Raw genomic sequence first — 6,911 nt, forward strand, 5'->3', positions numbered from 1 at the left:
TGAGAGCGCGCCAATTGGGCTTCTGTAGCTCAAGAAAATCCACTTCGAGTGCAGGGAGGTCAGAATCCAACAGCATCTGCAGTCCTTTTTCAGTCTCTGAATCAGATTTTTGCTCAGGTCCCTCAATTTCAGCCAGAAAATATCTGAAATCACAGAAAAACACACAAATCATAGTAAAGTCCAGAAAAGTGAATTTTAACTAAAAACGAATAAAAATATACTAAAATCTCAACTAAAACTACCAAAAACATACTAAAAACAATGCCAAAAAGTGTATAAATTATCCGCTCATCACAACACCAAACTTAAATTGTTGCTTGTCCCCAAGCAACTGAAGATCAAATAAGATAAAAAGAAGAGAATATGCAATGAACTCCAAAAACATCTATGAAGATCAATGTTAATTAGATGAGCGGGGCTTTTAGCTTTTTGCCTCTAAATAGTTTTGGCATCTCACTCTATCCTTTGGAATTCAGAATGATTGGCTTCTTTAGGAACTCAGAATCCAGATAGTGTTATTGATTCTCCTAGTTAAGTATGATGATTCTTGAACACAGCTACTTATTGAGTCTTGGCCGTGGCCCAAAGCACTCTGTCTTCCAGTATTACCACCGGATACATACATGCCACATACACATAATTGGGTGAACCTTTTCAGATTGTGACTCAGCTTTGCTAAAGTCCCCAAGTAGAGGTGTCCAGGGTTCTTAAGCACACTCTTATTGTCTTGGATCACAACTTTATTCTTTCTTTTTCTTTCTTTTCTTTCTCTTTTTTTTTCGGTTTTTTCTTCTCTTTTTTTTTTTCGCTTGCTTCCTCTTTTTTTTGTATTCACTGCTTTTTCTTGCTTCAAGAATCATTTTTATGATTTTTCAGATCCTCAGTAACATGTCTCCTTTTTCATCATTCTATCAAGAGCCAACATTCATGAACCACAAATTCAAAAGACATATGCACTGTTCATGCATACATTCAGAAGACAAAAGTAATGCCACCACATCAAAACAATTAAACTGTTATAAAATTCAAAGTTCATGCAATTCTTTTCTTTTCAATTAAGCACTTTTTTATTCAAGAAAGGTGATGGATTCATAGGAAATTCATAACTTTAAGGCATAGACACTAAGACACTAATGATCACAAGACACAAACATGGATAAACATAAGCATAAAATTCGAAAAACAGAAGAATAAAGAACAAGGAAATCAAAGAACGGGTCCACCTTAGTGATGGCGGCTCTTTCTTCCTCTTGAAGATCCTATGGAGTGTTTGAGCTCCTCAATGTCTCTTCCTTGTCTTTGTTGCTCCTCCCTCATGATTCTTTGGTCTTCTCTAATTTCATGGAGGATGATGGAGTGTTCTTGGTGCTCCACCCTTAGTTGTCCCATGTTGGAACTTAGTTCTCCTAGGGAGGTGTTTACTTGCTCCCAATAGTCTTGTGGAGGAAAGTGCATCCCTTGAGGCATCTCAGGGATCTCATGATGAGAGGGGTCTCTTGTGTGCTCCATCCTTTTCTTGGTGATGGGCTTGTCTTCATCAATGGGGATATCTCCTTCTATGTCAACTCCAACTCATGAACTTCCACTTCTTCTCCAATCATGATGCTATGAATCATGATGGCCCGGTCTATGGTAACTTCGGACCGGTTGCTAGTGGGAATGATTGAGCGTTGAATGAACTCCAACCATCCTCTAGCCACGGGCTTGAGGTCATGCCTTCTCAATTGAACCGGCTTGCCTCTTGAATCTCTCTTCCATTGTGCGCCCTCTTCACATATAATTGTGAGGACTTGGTCCAACCTTTGATCAAAGTTGACCCTTCTTGTGTAAGGATGTTCATCTCCTTGCATCATAGGCAAGTTGAACGCTACCCTCACACTTTCCGGACTAAAATCCAAGTATTTCCCCCGAACCATAGTAAGATAATTCTTTGGATCCGGGTTCACACTTTGATCATGGTTCTTGGTGATCCATGCATTGGCATAGAACTCTTGAACCATCAAGATTCCGACTTGTTGAATGGGGTTGGTAAGTACTTCCCAACCTCTTCTTCGGATTTCATGGCGGATCTCCGGATATTCACCCTTTTTGAGTGAAAAGGGCACCTCGGGGATCACCTTCTTCAAGGCCACAACTTCATAGAAGTGGTCTTGATGCACCCTTGAGATGAATCTATCCATCTCCCATGACTCGGAGGTGAAAGATTTTGCCTTCCCTTTCCTCTTTCTAGAGGTTTCTCCGGCCTTGGATGCCATAAATGGTTATGGAAAACGAAAAAGCAACGCTTTTACCACACCAAACTTAAAAGGTTTGCTCGTCCTCGAGCAAAAGAAGAAAGAAGAGAGTAGAAGAAGAAGAAATGAGGGAGAAGGGAGATGGTGGTTAATTCGGCCAAAGAGGGGGAGAAGTGGTGTTTAGGTTGTGAAAATGAAGGAGTGAAGAAGGGTATTTATAGGAGAGAGGGGAGATGGAGTTCGGCCATTATGGGTGGGTTTTGGGAGTGAAAGTGGTTTGAATTTGAAGGGTGAGGTTGGTGGGGTTTTATGAAGGATGGATGTGAGTGGTGAAGAGAAAGATGGGATTTGATAGGTGAAGGGTTTTTGGGGAAGAGGTATTGAGGTGATTGGTGAATGGGGGAAGAAGAGAGAGGGTGGTGGTGGGGTTGGTGAGGGTCCTGTGGGGTCCACAGATGATGAGCGGATAATTTGTACGCTTTTTGGCATTGTTTTTAGAATGTTTTTGGTAGTTTTAGTTGAGTTCTTAGTATATTTTTATTAGTTTTTAGTTAAAATTCACTTTTCTGGACTTTACTATGAGTTTGTGTGTTTTTCTATGATTTCAGGTATTTTCTGGCTGAAATTGAGGGACCTGAGCAAAAATCTGATCCAGAGACTCAAAAGGACTGCAGATGCTGTTGGATTCTGACCTCCCTGCACTCGAAGTGGATTTTCTGGAGCTACAGAGACCCGATTGGCGCGCTCTCAATGGCTTTGGAAAGTAGACATCCTGGGCTTTCCAGCAATATATGATAGTCCATACTTTGCCCAAGATTTGATGGCCCAAACCGGCGTTCAAAGTCACCTCAAGAAATTCCAGCGTTAAACGCCGGAACTGGCACCTAAATGGGAGTTAAACGCCCAAACTGGCATAAAAGCTGGCGTTTAACTCCAAGGAGAGTCTCTACACGAAAATGCTTCATTGCTCAGCCCAAGCACACACCAAGTGGGCCCGGAAGTGGATTTTTATGTCATTTACTCATCTTTGTACACCTTAGGCTACTAGTTATCTATAAGTAGGACCTTTTACTATTGTATCTGCAGACTTTGGTAGCTATCTTCGTTTATGCTATCTTAGATCATTGGGAGGCTGGCCATTCGGCCATGCCTAGACCTTATGCTTATGTATTTCAACGGTGGAGTTTCTACACACCATAGATTAAGGTGTGGAGCTCTGCTGTACCTCGAGTATTAATGCAATTACTATTGTTCTTCTATTCAATTCCGCTTGTTCTTTGTCCAAGATATCACTTGTTCTTCAACTTGATGAATGTGATGATCCGTGACACTCATCATCATTCTCACTCATGAACAAGGTGACTGACAACCACTCTTGTTCTACAAGCATATGAGGCTTAGTGAATATCTCTTGGATTCCTGATTGCACGATGCATGGTTGATCGCCTGACAACCGAGTGCTCGCCTGACAAACGAGCCAACCATTCCGTGAGATCAGAGTCTTCGTGGTATAGGCGAGAACTGATGGCGGCATTCAAGAGAATCCGGAAGGTCTAACCTTGTCTGTGGTATTTTGAGTAGGATTCAATGATTGAATGACTGTGACGTGCTTCAAACTCCTGAGGGCGGGGCATTAGTGACAGACGCAAAAGAATCACTGGATTCTATTCCGGCCTGATTGAGAACCGACAGATGGATAGCCGTGCCGTGACAGGGTGCGTTGAACATTTCCAATGAGAGGATGGGAGGTAGCCACTGACAACGGTGAAACCCTTGCATAAGCTTGCCATGGAAAGGAGTAAGAAGGATTGGATGAAGACAGTAGGAAAGCAGAGAGACGGAAGGGAAGGCATCTTCATACGCTTATCTGAAGTTCCTACCAATGAATTACATAAGTATATCTATCCTTATCTTTATGTTATTTTCGTTTATCACCATATCCATTTGAGTCTGCCTGACTGAGATTTACAAGGTGACCATAGCTTGCTTCATACCAACAATCTCCGTGGGATCGACCCTTACTCACGTAAGGTATTACTTGGACGACCCAGTGAACTTGCTGGTTAGTTGTGTGAAGTTGTAGTGATCACAATTTTGCGCACCAAGTTTTTGGCGCCGTTGCCGGGGATTGTTCGTGTATGGACAACTGACGGTTCATCTTGTTGCTTAGATTAGGTATATTTTTTTCGAAATTCTTGAAGATGAATTCTAGAGTTTCATGATGATTTGTTGAAATCTGGCTGGCTGAGAAGCCATGTCTAATTCCATTGGACCGAGGTTTCAACTTATCATCACAAGAGCTTGATGATCTTTATCAATCTTGCTTTTGGAGCAGTGATTTGCTAAGGCTTGGCTGGCCTTTGGCCATGTCTAGTGTTTTGGACCGAAGCTTTCTTTGAAAGCTTGGCTGGCTGTGAAGCCATGTCTAATTCCTGGACCGGAGTCTTAGACTAGCATTGCACTGATTCCTGGAATTCTCATTAAGAATTTTGATACCTTTTTCCACTTAATTTTCGAAAAACACAAAAAAATTACAAAATCATAAAAACCAAAAATATTTGATGTTTCTTGCTTAAGTCTAGTGTCTCATCTTAAGTTTGGTGTCAATTGCATGCATTCATTCATGTGTCTTAAGGATCTTCAAGTAATTATTGATGATTTCTTACTCTGATCTTTGAATTCTTTTGGCTTGAGTGTTTATGCGTCTCATATAGTGTCAGTAGTATACAAACTGCTAAGTTTGGTGTCTTGCATGCATTGTTATTTGATTTTTGTTGCATTTTGATTATTAAAAAATCCAAAAATATTTTTAAATTTGTGTCTTTTCAAGTCAATGATACAGAGAATTGAAGATTCAGAACATACTGCAGAGGAATTATACAGAAAAAGCTGGGCATTCAAAATGCCCAGTGAAGAAGACAGACTGGCGTTTAAACGCCAGCCAGGGTACCTGGTTGGGCGTTTAACGCCCAAAAAGGGTGCATTTTGGGCGTTAAACGCCAGAATGTATACCATTCTGGGCGTTTAACGCCAGGATGGTGCTAGGGGAAAGATTTTGTTTTCAAATCAATTTTTTTTCAAGTTTTCAAAGTTTTTCAAAATCAAATCTTTTTCAAATCATATCTTTTCAATCAAATGTTTTCAAAATCAATTTCTTTCCTTTTTCAAAGATACTTACTAACAATTAATGATTTGATTGAACATCTCAAATTTGTTGCCTTTTCTGTTGAGAAAGGTTTAATGTTTGAATCATATCTTTTCTTGTTAGGCAAGTCACTAATTTTCAAAATCAAATCTTTTTTTTTTCAAATTTGTTTTCAAATCATATCTTCTCAATCACATCTCTTTAAAACTAATCATATCTTCTTAACCTCATCTTTTTCAAAATAGTTTTCAATCAAATCTTTTTGATTTCTAATCCCAATTTCTTTTTCAAAAATCACTTGATTTCTTTCTTACTTTTATTTTCGAAAATCAATTAAGTGTTTTTCAAAATATTTTCAAAATCTTTTTAATTGAATTTTCAAAAATCTTCTTCCTCTCCTCCCACATCCTTCTATTTATGGAGTACTACTCCTTCTTAATGCACAATTCGAACTCTATCTAATCAAGTTCGAATTCTTCTACCTTTTTTTCTCCTATTTTTCTTTTCCTCTGACACCTCAAGGAATCTCTATACTGTGACATAGAGGATTCCACATTTTCTTTTTCTCTTCTCTTTCATATGAGCAGGAGCAGAGACAAAGGCATTCTTGTTGAAGCTGACCCTGAACCTGAGAGAACCTTGAAGCGAAAGCTAAGAGAAGCCAAGGCACAACTCTCTTTAGAGGACCTGACCGAATTCTTCAAAGAAGAAGAACACATGGCAGCCAAAAACAACACCAATGCCAACAATGCAAGGAAGGTGCTGGGTGACTTTACTGCACCTACTCCCAACTTCTATGGGAGAAGCATCTCTATCCCTGCCATTGGAGCAAACAACTTTGAGCTTAAGCCTCAATTAGTTTCTCTAATGCAACAGAATTGCAAATTCCATGGACTTCCAATGGAAGATCCTCATCAGTTTTTAGCTGAGTTCTTGCAAATCTGTGACACAGTCAAGACTAATGGGGTTGACCCTGAGGTCTACAGACTGATGCTATTCCCTTTTGCTGTAAGAGACAGAGCTAGAATATGGTTGGACTCACAACCTAAAGATAGCCTGGACTCTTGGGAAAAGCTAGTCAATGCCTTCTTGGCAAAGTTCTTTCCACCTCAAAAATGGAGTAAGCTTAGAGTGGAAGTCCAAACCTTCAGACAGAAGGATGGAGAATCCCTCTATGAAGCTTGGGAAAGATACAAACAATTAATCAGAAGATGTCCCTCAGACATGCTTTCTGAATGGAGCATCATAGGTATCTTCTATGATGGTCTCTCTGAACTATCCAAGATGTCTTTGGATAGCTCTGCTGGAGGATCTCTTCATTTGAAGAAGACGCTACAGAGGCTCAAGAGCTAATTGAAATGGTTGCAAATAACCAATTCATGTACACTTCTAAAGAAATCCTGTGAACAATGGGACTAGTCAGAAGAAAGGAGTTCTTGAGATTGACCTCTGAATGCCATACTGGCTCAGAACAAGATATTGACTCAACAAGTCAATTCGATTTCTCAAAGTCTGTCTGGAATGCAAATGCA

General features: G+C 39.9%; 1 non-coding gene across 1 annotated transcript; it reads right to left on the reverse strand.

Moving 5' to 3' along the window:
• Window positions 1–6,501: 6,501 nt before the first annotated feature.
• Window positions 6,502–6,609, reverse strand: LOC130972003 (small nucleolar RNA R71). The gene has a single exon (XR_009083207.1). It is a non-coding gene; the product is annotated as a small nucleolar RNA R71 (small nucleolar RNA).
• Window positions 6,610–6,911: the final 302 nt, after the last annotated feature.

This window comes from Arachis stenosperma, chromosome 3 (assembly GCF_014773155.1).
Source record: "Arachis stenosperma cultivar V10309 chromosome 3, arast.V10309.gnm1.PFL2, whole genome shotgun sequence".
Classification (NCBI taxonomy): Eukaryota; Viridiplantae; Streptophyta; class Magnoliopsida; order Fabales; family Fabaceae; genus Arachis; species Arachis stenosperma.